Genomic DNA, 11,939 nt, shown 5'->3' on the forward strand with positions numbered 1-11,939 from the left:
TGCATGAAGAATTGTTTAAATAATTGCTTGAAAATCTGCTCGAAATGTCTGTTAAACAAAATTCTTGATAGTTACTTGAGAAACTATTCGGAGTAAATGCTCGAAAAACTACTCAAGAAACTGATCGAAAAACTGCTAAAAACTGCTCGAAAAATAACTCAAAACACTGTTTTTCCACAATACTCGAAAGACTGCTCTTAAAACCTGCTTGAGAAGTGTTCGATAAACTGCTCGTCAACAATGCAGTAAGAAAACATGACTTAAAAACTGATTGAAAAATAGCTCCAATATCTACTGCTCAGAATATTGCTCCAAAAACTGTCCAAGAACTACTCGAAAAACAAATAAAAAAATTGTTCGGAAAAATTGTTCAAGAAACTAATCAAAAAACGGCTTGGAAAACTACTCGAAAATATCTACTAATCCGAAAAATGCACAAAAATAAAAGATAAACGCTAGAAAAAAAACTGTCCAAACTGCTTGAGGGAATGTTCCAAATTTTTCATGAAAAAATAGTTGAATGATTGCTACAATATATGCTTGGAATTTATGTTCAACTAAAACTTCTAAAACTTTCTCGAAAAAATCGCTTGAAAAGTGGCTCGAACATTGCTTAAAGACTGCTCGAAACATTGCTTAAAAATTGTCCAAAAATCTGCTCAATCTAATTGAGAAGAAGCTCTGAAACATGGGAAAGCTGCTAGAAAAACTGTTCGAAAACACTGCTCGAAAAACTTCCCGAAAAAACTATAACTGAACGAAATTGCTCCAACTACTTGAGAAAAAGCTCTAAAAAATCGAAAAGCTACTGCGCAGTAATAACTGCTCGAAAAATGGCTAGAAAAAATTTGCCCGGGAAACTTGTCGAAAAACTGCCTCAAAAGCTACTCTAAAAACTGCCTGAAAAAAGTGCTGGGAAAATTAGTCAATAAACTGAAGGTAAAACTATTAAAAATTGCTTAAAAGTAACTCTAAAAGTTGTTCGAATAACCAACATGTAAAATTGTTTCAAAAGACACATTGTTTGGTCTGAAAATTATTCGAAAAAATTCTAAAAAGTGCTCTAAGCCTGCTAGAGAATATGCTTTAAAAAAACTACTTAAAAATTGCATGAGAAAAATCTCGAAAAACTGCTTGAGAAACTGCTTAAAATATCTGTTATAAAAATCAGCTCGATAAAAACTGGTTTAAAAACTATTCAAAGTAACTGCACGGAAATGATTCGGAAAACTATTTGAAAAAATGCTCGAGAAACATACCGAAAACGGCTTTAAAGCTGCTCAAAAAAAAATCTCAAGAAACAAGAAAAAATGCCCAAAAATCTATTCACACTAACTGAAAAAAATCCAACTGCCCAAAGAACTGCTTGATAAACTGCATGAACAACTACTTCAAGAACTGGTTGGTAAAGTGTTTAAAAACTTCTCGAAAAATAAACTGTAAACTTATCAAAATTTACATTTTTTCGTAAAAATGACGGCTCGAAAAACTATTTGAAAATTTTCTAAAAAAAGCTACTATAAAACTGCCCGAATAACTGCTTAAAAAATGCATGAAAAACTGTTTGACTAATTGCTTGAAAATCTGCTCGAAATTTCTGTTCAACAAAATGCTAGATAGCTACTTGAAAAACTACTCGGAATAAATGCTCAAGAAACTGATCGAAAAACTGTTCTAAAACGTTATCAAAAAAAGAATTTGGAGAATTTTACGAAAACTTCTTAAAGAGTGCTCGAAACACTGCTTCAAAAATTACTCAGACTACTTGAGGAAAAGCTTTGAAGTATTGAAAAACTACTGGAGAAATGCTCGATAATATAGCTAGAAAAACTGTTCGAAAACACTGCTCGAAAAACTGTCCGAAAAAACTGCTCGAAAAAATAATCGAAAAATTGCTAAAAAATTTTGCCCGAAAAAAACTCTGTTTTGAAAGCTACTCTAAAACCAGTTCTGCTTCAAGAATTGTTCGATAAACTCATCGAGAAACTTCTTAAAAGATACTCCAAAAACTGCCCGAAGGTACCTTTTTGGAAAATTACTCTATGAACTTATCGTAAAACTGCAAAAAAACTGCTTAAAAATTACTACTCGAAAAGCCGCTAGTAAAATAGTTTGAAAACACCTGTCTAAAAAAAAATCGCTCAAAACTGCTTGGAAAAAAATCTCGAAAAACTGCTTGAGGAATCAGCTTGAAATATCTGTTAGAAAAACCAGCTCGAAAAAATTGCTTGAAAAACTTTTCGGATTAACTGCACGAAAAGTATTCGGGAAACTGTTTGAAAAAATGCTCGCGAAACTGCAAAAAATTACCAAAAATAACAAACCATCAAAACCCCTAAATGTTCACATTCTGCGACGGCCAGTAATAGGCCGTCACTCGTTTACGCCTGAGACGTCAGAAATAATATAGCACTTGTGCAATATTATTTGAGGGTGCAAACTTTGCGTCTGCTTAGCGGTTTAAATTGTACTGTTAGGCACGAGATGGCAGTTCAATTTGAACTGCTCTAAGCACTGACGAGCCGAAGGCGAAACGCGAAGAAATAGAACCAAAAATCTGTTCAACTACTTGAGAAAAATTTCGAAAATTTTGAAGCTGCTTGAAAAGTGCATTTTAGAGCTAGAGTACCAAACCCCCAAATGACGAAAATCTGGTAGCGGTCAGTATGCCGTCGAATTTGTTTCGTTCTTTCGGCACGTCCGGTTAGACATAGCGCCTCGGCGCAAATAAGTGTTTTGCAAAATGCATTAACTTTACGTCTGCTCAGCGGATTATGTTGATCCGGGGGTTTTGCATCAGCAGTTCAGCATAATCTGCTGATGCACTGATGAGTCGAAGACGAAACGTAAAAACTAGAAATAAGTCATGTGCACTTTGCACAAAACGGCTACCCACGAGGTACCAAACCCCCAAATGACTGAAAAACTGTTTGAAAACACTGCTCGAAAAACTGCCCAAAAATTGCTTGAAAAACTGCATGAACAACTACATGAAAGACTGGTTGATAATCTGCTTAAAAACTACTCGTAAAATCAATTGATCAAATTTAAAATTCCTGGCAATAATGACTGCTTGAAAAACAATTTCGAGAATTGCCCGAAAAACTGCTAAAAATTTCCATAAAATCTATCCTTAAAACTATTCGAAAAAATACTAGTAAAATTGTTTGTAAACACTGGTCGTAAATATAATACAATGATAGAGAATTCGAAAGAAAATCAGCTCTTAAAAAACTGCTTTATTATTTGCATGAGAAATCTGCTCGAAAACTATTTGATAAAATTTACTTGGAAAATTGTACAGAGTAATTTCACGAAAAGTTTTCGAAAAACTGTATAAAAAATTGTTCGAGAAACTGCTCTAAGGCTGCTCTAAAAATTACTCTGAAAAATTGCTAAAAAATTGTTGCCCTAAAATCTGTTCAAATTATATGAGAAAAAGCTCGAAACTATTGAAGAACTGCTAAAAGAGTGCTTGAAAATACTGCTTGAAATACTGTTTGAAAATACGGCTCGAAAAACTTCCCGAAAAAACTGCTAGAAAAACTCCTTGAATAACTGCTAGAAGAACTGCTTTTTAAACTGGTTGAAAAAACTGCTTACAAACTACTCGTAAATTGCTCGAAATTTTACCCTAAGTATCTAGTCAACAAGCTTATCGGAAAATTGCTGAAACTGCTTTAAAAACTACTCTAAAAACTGCTCAGAAGAATGCTCGAAAAGTTTGTATGGAAAACTTATAAATAAACCGATTGAAATGCGACTCTAAAAACTGCTTGAATAAAGTACTCTAAATACTACTGAAGAACTACTCGAAACCATTATCGAAAAACTCCTAAGAAAGTCTTTGATAAACGTCTCGGAAAATTTCTAGAAATAACAGCTCAAACTATTAGAGAAAATGCTCGAGAATATTATCCTGTTCGAAAACATTATTTGAAAAACTGCCCGAAAAAGTTGTTTGAGAAATTTATTAAAAACATCTACAAAGTGCAGGAAAAATCTGCTTGCTAGTAATTGTAGAAAACTCGAAAACCTTATCAAAAAACTGAAGAGAAATCTACTTGAAGAAAACGGTTAAAAACACTTGCTCAAAAAGCTGCCTATACCGAAAGAAGGTTTGAAAAAAATATCTTGAAAAACTGGTCGAAAATTTTCTCATAAACACTGGACAGAAGAAAAGCCTTGTTACTACATTCTTTTTTTGGAATTTGACCTTCTGTTTCAACAGACTTCGCAACCGATTCATATGACGTTTTTCATTGAAAAACACTGGTGGCGTGGATTGCTCTGGTTTTGCACTTTCGAGCAGAAATGGCAATGAAACACCGTCAAAACGTTGCATTTCTACTTGAAAGTGCAAAATCAGAGCAATCCACGCCACCAGTGTTTTTCAATGAAAAACGGCAATAGTGTACAGAATCATTGCATGACTACGATCCTACTAACACTAAAAATCCTTCCAGGTCGGGGCTCGAACATACGACAACTGGTTTGTAAGACCAGTGCCCTATGCATTGAATCGCCAACCCGGGGCAAAATCCTGAACAAACTACTCGAAAAACTTCTCCACGTGCTGATGTCCTCCGCAACCTTGTCTACAGTATCGAAGAATCTAAAAGAGTGCAAGTCGGATCAATACTAATTCTACACTCCAAAAAAAATTGAATAGTACAGGTGACTTAATTCCTCATACGATGTAATTCATATAGACCTAATCTGTTAAATGACGGAAAATTTCATTTGTAATGACTTAGTGTTGAATTAGCGTGAATTTTACTGGTTTTGACTGTAACTTGCATTCTGATAGTAGGTGAACTGTATGAATTTAAATGCACCTTTTACCAACCAAGCAGATGTATGCTTATGTGGCTCAGTCGATTAACAGACGTACTTGCGATTCTATGATTCTCGGTTCAAGTCGTGGAGGTTACTATCAATATTTTTTTTTATTTGAATAAATTTCATGTTGTGGAATTTTAGACACAATATTAAATGTTCTTCCATGTAAATTTGCTTGAACTGCGACGCTACATTTATGTGCATCCAGTAAGATGTAAAATCACAGGGTTTTTTTAAGTGTCTAGTTGTGTGATAGGGCTCTATTTAAATAGTGAATAGTTCTTTACAAAACTGAACATATGTATAAGAAAATGACCTCCTGTGTACACAGGAGTACAGAAAATGACCATGAGAATGGCTTGTTAGTATTTTTAAACTATCGGCCACTAATTATCAAAAATATATAGATTTGTGATACATATTAATTGAATTTGCACCCTTATATAGAGTAGAAAGATGTAGTCCTACGTCATAGCTCATACAATAGAAGAAAGTCGTAGCCAAAACATAACGCAGCTTCTGGCGAAAACTACTGTAGTTTTCAGAAAAAGAAATTACAACACGAATGATGGATTGTTATTTCTAGTTAAATAAGTGGATTTCTTTAATATAATCAAATTACCTATCCTGGCGCCAGATAAAAGTAAACATCTCATTTGCCCATGCTAATATTATTTCCACATCTACACGATACAACCAATCAGTCGGTATTCTTTCTCAACATGCCGACGCTAACTCACCGTCACTGAGTTTATAACTTTTTAATGATCCCCATCCGCACCGACCCACAAAATGGAACACAAAAGAATAGATTTTGATTGTTTTTGCTCACTAGTCAGTACCCCTGCAACCTAAGGCAAATTTATGACCCAATTTTTTTAAGCTCCTAACATCCGACCTCCGGCCTTGAAAGATTTGGTTTGATCTGTTTGAACTCAAACAAGTTGATCTCCAATTGAAGTATATGGTAATTTCTTATCCATTGCCACTGGAATCTAATGAATTAAGTCATGGAAGCTGTGGGCATCAATACGATTGACGTTTCAATTGAATCGCTGTGATTAATGAAGTTCCGTTGATGTCTCTGTGCTGTAACATTCCTTGTCTTCTGTGATCGCAATCGTCAGCCAACTCAGCAAAAGCGCATCCAGCTACTAAGGGGAAACACCAAGCCGAAAACAATTGCAGCCTTTGACAAGACCGTCGATTTCGTCTAACGTGGAGTACACATGTCTTGACAGTTGTGAGAAATTTTTCCAGGAAAAAAAATTGCTAACCCGACGATGACCGTTACTTTACATCGCAGGTCATAAATTATCGTTTTAGCTATCGTAAATGGTCGTGACAACTTTCGCGGGTGATCTCGCGCTGTCAGGATGATTCATTGTATGGATCCGGAAGACACTGGCGATCTGGAGGAGTTGATTTGCAATTATATTGTCAGAATGGCCGATTGTTCTTAGTTTTAATGTTTATAGAATTTAAAGGGTATAATTACAAGATAATCGGAATCATTAGATACCATAATTGTCAAACTAACTATATAATATATAGGGTTTGACAATAGACTATTAAAAGAACAATTTATCTGAAGGTTCTTAGGATTTACAAATGAGTCTTTAAAAATACAATTATGCAGACTATCAGAACGCATTTTCAAACATATCAAAATAGTTAAAAGCTTATTAATGAGCTTTGACAATTGGAAAATAAAAAGAATATTGCATCTGACCAAAAAGGATTATTTTTTCCTGTCAATTTAGCTCAAACAACAAACAGCAATCAAAGTGCTATTAAAATTTATTTTGTTAAACATCACCATCTAAATAAAAAATGGCTAGATCAGTGTTGACGTCAACCATCGCTTCAGATCTTCTATCATCTAAATAAAACAGTTCCTTAAATGGATAGCAGGTTATCGAACTTCACAATGTTTTGTGAACACAAACAATTTGTGTACGCAATGTTTCCTCCATATTGAAGAATACGAAGTCGGATAAATTGCAGCTAAATTCTGTAATTGTTCTTCTATTAAGCTCAGATTTTTTGTTTGAATGGCTTGGTACTATTGATTCACTTCATAAATAAGAAATTGCCCAGTCCTAGGCGTTGCATTCTTCATTCTGACTTTTTCTAGGCCTTTCTGAGCTTCTGCTATGGGGCTGGGCTTGAATAGGATATTGATAGTACCTATTATCTTTCTCCGGACAGGACAAGCCTAGAGGCCGTGTAGAATTAAAAACCTGTTTTAATCCACCTAGTGGTGTAATGATGCCTTTCTCATATAACTCATAGTCTTACAGAAAATTATTTGATATTTCTTAACATAATTTTCTTTGATTCTTGGATGAAACACAAAATTTTGTTTGTCCAACGACGAGAAAACGAAGTGAGTTCCAGCAGGTGGTTACAGTAGTTTTTAGTCAAATTTTGAAAGATTTTATACGACTTTGGCATCGTACTTTAAATCACGGTTTGAAATTTTTAACATTTATTGTTGTAGCCAGAAGTCGGATCTGAACAAAATTCAGGAGTTTCGTATGGAACCATAAGACCTTTCATTTGAACCAAAGTTTGAGAATATCGGTCAAGCTAACTCTGATTAAAGTGAGTGAGATTCGTTTTGAAAAACCACTATTTTTGCGGCTTTTGGAATCAAAAATCGGGTATCAAGATAGCCGGAATCGGTATTGTTAGACTATGGATTGGAATATTGGCTTCTAGCGGATCTAGGTAAAACTCAGGAGTTTAACATGAAACCATGAGACTATCAATTTAAGCCTGAGATTTAAAAAATCGGTCGCGCCATCTCTGTGGAAAATGAGTAAGTAAATTAAAATATACAGAGGGGTCTCGTATAACGCGTTTCACCGGAGGCGTGAAAAGCGAATCCACGATAAACGAGACCCAGAGCATATGGGATTTCGACTGGTTGGGGCTATCAACGGTTATCTCACTTCAGTCGAAAGATAGCGCTATACGATTTTCAGCAAACTTGTCGTAGATACTTAGACCAACAATTCAGTGTAGTTCGACAGACAATTAGTTGAGAACTTCTCCACCAGGGGAGCTTTGAAAAGAGCATGAAATAATTCAAATGTTTACAATAGAAAAAAAAACAGTTTTTTATTGCGAGTATTTTAGCAACTGAAATCTTCAAACAACTTTCGGGAGACTCAACACTTAACAAGTTGAAAGTATATGTCCGAATCACTCCATCAGATGGAATTAGTGTGCTTGCTATGGCACAACTTTCAATAACAAAATTATGCTCTAGTGCGATAAAAAGATTTAAAGCGACATTGTCTTCCACAATATTGCGGTCTACATTATGAAAATCATATTAGTTAGAAACTCACCCACCCAGTTGCGCTAGTGGGATCACAATTTTGCCAAAGAAAATTGATTCTATTATATCTTGACAATTTGATGAGATGACAGTTCGTGTATTCGAAAAGAATGTACCTGAGTTCAAAACAGATCAAATAGTGTAAACAGTAGGTCAATTTTCTCTCATTGGTAATCCTAGTATGCAATTCAGGGTTGGAAATTACTGCAACTCAAGATCACGTTGACTTATTAAAATGATTTCTTCGAGAGGGTGTTTTAGGGTTTCGATAACCATTGAATGAACGAGTTTTTTTATGCGTACAAGGTGGCTTCTGTAACTAAAAATCAGAACTGTTTACGAGAGTGATGTTATGAATCAGTTTTTCAATAAGACAAATTGAAAACTGTTTTACTAGAAGGATACTGGAGTATAAAGATGAATATCGACATCTGAAATCAGAGGTTTTGATTATTTTCATAGTAAGATATAATGTTAAGTACATAAAACGTGACATGTATTTTTAATTTTTTGAACTGGGAAAAGCCCAATGAAGCGAAAGCTTCATTACGATTACGATAGCTCCTATAACGGAGCCTACTAAAGAACTAGAAATGTAGTTTAAAAATAATTTTGAACAATGAATAAATAGACGACACGTATTAAAAAGCCGTAATCAGATAATGCTGATTGAATTACCAAGAATTGATGGGATTGAAAATAACGAGAGTGAATCAATGGCCAATGGTCACTTGGATGTATTTAGGCAAGAACGCGAGAGAGCGATTCATGTAAAGAGAATGTGTTTCACTCGCACCAGCTTCTTCAACCACAAGCACACACACTCAAATTCTGTCCATTCGACACTGCGAAGAAGTGCGCTTTCCTTTTTGTGCGATGTTCGTCAACGGCCTCCCCAGTGTTGAAATGAAATGCCTAGTGAAATGCCATCACTGCTGGTGAGACAGTTCGCAACTAATTTTCATTAAAATATAACTTTTAATTTCCACAAACACAACAACCTTCCCGAAGACAGTACGGTTCTATACTACACTCAATTTATAAGTTTTCAAGAAATGTTGATGAATTGGCGATAACTATAAAATAAATTTAAAAAAACATAGATATCAGGTTTTATGTACTTATCCTTATATGTAGCAATGCAAATACAGGGTCCGGCACTCGAAGTGTAACCAATTAAAAAGGCCATAAATTCAGTTTGGAAAATTACTTTTACTTAATTCAAAGTACAAAACGTGTAAAAATAATACAAAATTCAGAATCAATTCACTTTTGCTCGATATGACCACCTTTTGCCTTGACTATGGCCTTGAGACGGTCAAAAAACGAATCGCAAGCTGCCCGAATGTGACTTGCAGGTGTATTTTGGCCCACTCGCGCACAATAACTTTTTTCAGCGCCTCGAGACTGGTGTATATTTTAGTTCGGACTTTGCTCTCCAAAATGGCCCAAAGAGAATAATCCATTGGATTCGCATCTGGTGAATTCGAGAGCCATTGTGTGGACGTGATGAAGTTCGGAACGTTGTTTTTCAGCCATTCTTGGTTCACTCGAGCTTTGTGAGACGGTGCCGAGTCCTGCTGAAACGTCCATGGTCTGCCACCGAAATGTTTGTCTGCCCACGGCTTCAAAGCAACATCCAGAATACTTTCCCGATAATATGTCGCATTTACCTTGACGCCAGGCTCGATGAAAACGATTGGAGAGCGCCCATCTGCGGTTACAGCGGCCCAAACCATTATCTGTTGCGGGTGCTGCCTCCTGGTGGCCAATCGATGACTCAAATTCTCGTATGAACGGTCGGTCAAGTAAACCCTATCGTTTTGAGAGTTTACGAATTGCTCAATTGGAAAAATTTTCTCGTCAGAAAATACAATGTTCGGAAATTGACCGCTTTCGGCCAAACGCAGCAACTCCTTCGCTCTCTCAAGTCAAGATTTTTTTTTCGCGTTCACTTTTGGCAAAATGCTTTCTTGTGCTTGTAAACAATACAACTCCGAACTGTCATTTAGCAAATTTCTAGAGAGCTGATGCCCGTGTGTCAGCTGCGCGAGCGGTCTGAAGTTGGTTACACATCGAGTGCCGGACCCTGTAATCAAAACTTTAATATAAAGTTCAAGTTTCACTCTCTCAAGTTCCTCAGATTTTAGATGTCGATAGCTTATTCATGTTAATACTCTAGTAGTTTACTAGCGCCTCCTAGGAAAATAGTTTTCGATTTGTCTATCCTCCACCAAGTTATTGAAAAACTGATCGATAACATTACTCTCGCAAACAATTCTGATTTTCAGTTACTAAACACTACCTTGTAGATACAATACGAGCTGTTTTACTCAATCGTATAATAAGTATTGAAGCCCTTGAACAACTTCTCGAAGAAACCATCTGAATGAGTCAATATAAATTTTAAACCTTGAATTGCACACTAGCGCCACCGATTAGAGAATTTTCAAGCACTGTTTACACTATTTGATCTGTTTTGAACTCCGGAACATTCTTTCCGAAAACACCAACAGTCTATACCATCAGGGTTTAGAGATATCACATTATAAATTTTCTATCGTCAAATTGCCCACTAGCGCCATTCGGTGGATAAGTTCTCAACTAACATGGTTTTCTTAATGTATACGTTGACATTCCTAACAACTTTTCAACAAACAAAACCGCTCTATGTCTTTAAGTTTTTTGATAAGAGCATAATTCTGATAATTAAAATGTGTATGCAAGCACACTAACTGAATCTGATGGAGATATTCTGAGTTGAAACATTTGCTGTTTGACAAACTTTGAATTCCCGCATTCTTCAAAATACTATAATTTGCGAGTTACTAGAATCGTTTTGTCTGTGTTAAACGAATGGTTTATATCATACATTTTTCAAAGCGCTCCTGGCGGAGCAGTTCTCAACTAATTGTCTGTCAAACTACACTAAGATGTTAGTCTAAGTATCTACAAGTTTGCCGAAGATTGTGTGGCTCTATCTGTCGACCGAAGCGAGATAACCGTTCACAGCCCCAATCAGTCGAAATCCCATATGCTCTGGGTCTCGTATATCGCGGTTTTCCGGCAATAACGAATCCGGCAACAACGAATACCGGCAAAACCGAATCCGCGTTGTACGAGATCCCACTGTAAATTCATACACTAATCACCCTCCAATTCCGGAACCGGTAGTCGGACCAATATCAAATTCTATCCGTCTTAAGACCTTTCATTTGAATCTTAATTTGTAAAAATCGGGTCAGGCGTCTTCGAATAAACTGAGTGCACAAAAATGTTACACACATACACACACAAACATTTTGCGAGATTTTCACTGTCAAAAATAGGATCGAAAAAATTCGCCCGCATGAATTAAACGAATCATCGCAGTGGTATCGGTACAGAAAGATTGTAGCACTTGTGCAGAGAAATTGACGAAAACGAACGGTTTCAGTGCAATTTCCACTACGATGTAGTGCAATTTAAAAAACGAAAACGCCATTAAATATCCTAGAGGGCCACTAACAATTTGTGGTGGATTTTTCAAATGTAAATGAATATGTGAATGAATTTGATCATTGCATTTTTAATGTCATCGTAATCGGTCTTGCCTCCTGTAATATTTTTCTCTCGTGTGTTCTGTCTTATATTTGCAACGACTAGTACGTACGATTATCGATATTCAGAAGTGTGGAAAAGGCATGTCAGTTTTATGCGTATTCACGTCATCCAGTTATGGCTCTGACATTACGCTTCCACGTTTTTC

Source organism: Malaya genurostris, chromosome 3 (genome assembly GCF_030247185.1).
Source record: "Malaya genurostris strain Urasoe2022 chromosome 3, Malgen_1.1, whole genome shotgun sequence".
Classification (NCBI taxonomy): Eukaryota; Metazoa; Arthropoda; class Insecta; order Diptera; family Culicidae; genus Malaya; species Malaya genurostris.